Raw genomic sequence first — 1,974 nt, 5'->3', positions numbered from 1 at the left:
GCTGCCTAGTGAACAATTATTCTCAAGCTAAGTCTGACATATATTTTGGGGAGACAACTTAAGAGAAACCCCTCTGTTCCTCACAAGATGCTATATCTTTTTTTAGACACTATATCTTTTGATTGCCGGGCACCATCAGCTTTCTTCACCATGTTTGCTTATGCAACCGCTTTGTCTTCAGCAGAGATCTGCATTTTTATACTCATCAGTGGCATATACTCTAGAATTATAAGTGCAAGCAGTCAAGCAGGTGAGACAGCTGTGAGCCACAGAATCTGATGGATGAAACCAAACTGCCATGGGCCTGATCACAACTGTTCAATTCTGACAGATAAATCAGAGTTGTTGCCAATTTGTTAACCAGAGGCAATGATAGGAATGGAAGATCCAACTATGTTTTCTGAGGAACTCATTAACTCTGATTAATCTAAGGAGCCGTCATTGCCCAAGAAATTAAGGAGAATTTTTTTTGGAAAGGCAGACATCAGAAGCCAAGCAGAATAGAAGTTTCCACCCTCTACTTAGTGTGTCTAATCAGATCAGTGCTCCTTCTGCACAGAAGCTGCTGTGATTAAAGCACTGTTATTTAGATGCAGTCAGGAGGACCCACACCCTCTCTGGGCACATAGTAGATGACCTCTAAAATGTTCTCCATCCCAGTTGACATCTAATGACACACACATATTGTTATAATCTGGAGGTGTGCTGGGCAATAAGGTGGCCACACTTAAGTTGACTGAAAGTACAATTTCAAATTCAGTTCTTCTCCGGTCACACTAGCCACATTTCCAGTCCTTGCTGGCCAGCCACACAAAGGCTAGTTAGTGGTTACTCTATTGGACAGGGCAGACACAAAACATTTTTATTATCACAGGAAGTTCTATTGGAGTCAATGCTGGTCTAGAAAATAATATTTCCACAAGCTGTAAAAGCACCTCCATAAGCACACACATGGATACAGATAGGTATGTATAGATACATCTATATGTATATTGGCAGATGAAGGTAAGTCAGATGAAGGTAAGTCAGAAAGTACTGCAACTAGGGTTCCAATTCATATAAGCACAGTTTTATCCCAAACAGAACATGTTTAAACATGACTCTACCATCAGTAGATAGCTGCTGACAAGTTCCCTCCGTAAAGTACTTGTATTCCCGTTAAGTTTCCTTCATAAAGGTCCAATCAAAATAGTGGTTTCTGAGGGGATCTGTTGGGTCTATTATATTCAAGACAGAGAGGTCAACTGAGAAGATTATAATGACTGATTTTTGGAATTCCTAAGGGGTAATCTTGATCGATGTTCTTAAAGGACACAGGGCAATCACAAGAGCTTACAAGAAGCTTTAAGAAAATAAAAAAACTATCTGTAGAAAATGCAGGAAAGTTACACTGAGTAATTTTTCCCGCATTATAAAAATGCATCTGCTCATTCTTTGAGGGTATCCAGGGCTGTCCAAGGAGAATTCCACTGGAAACATCTTACTCCATCCACCCTACAGCTCTGATCTTGCCCCTCCAGAAATCTTTTTGTACCCCAAACTCAAAGAATGTTTAAAGGGAGGAAGATTTGGATCCCTCAACATCAGTGCTAGACTGATGTTTTGATGGGGAGTAACAAGGAGCACAGAATTCTTCAGGGAAGGGCTAGATGATGAAAACACCGCCTTCAGAAGCGTAGAGACGTGGATGGAGACGATGTTGAGAAACAATCTTTTCATGTCTTACACTGATGGATAGCTCCTTTCACCCACTTTTCTGTTGCCTATCCCCCAGGGAGGGGTTTATATGTAGATCATTGTGAACAGATCCCTCTTTCTCTCCACACCTTCCCCTTACCCTCATGGTATCACTACTCTCATTGTTGGTCCTGAGGGGTTTATCTGTCCTGGATTCTCTCTGTTTCCAGCTCTTATCTGTACCTGTGTACATGCTCTGGTCTAGCCAGATTGTAAGGTAGAATTGGGGTCATGATA

The sequence above is a fragment of the Echinops telfairi genome, unplaced genomic scaffold (genome assembly GCF_000313985.2).
Source record: "Echinops telfairi isolate 266 unplaced genomic scaffold, ASM31398v2 ScPeMD7_7458;HRSCAF=8496, whole genome shotgun sequence".
Taxonomy (NCBI): Eukaryota; Metazoa; Chordata; class Mammalia; order Afrosoricida; family Tenrecidae; genus Echinops; species Echinops telfairi.
This window is presented reverse-complemented; position numbering follows the sequence as displayed.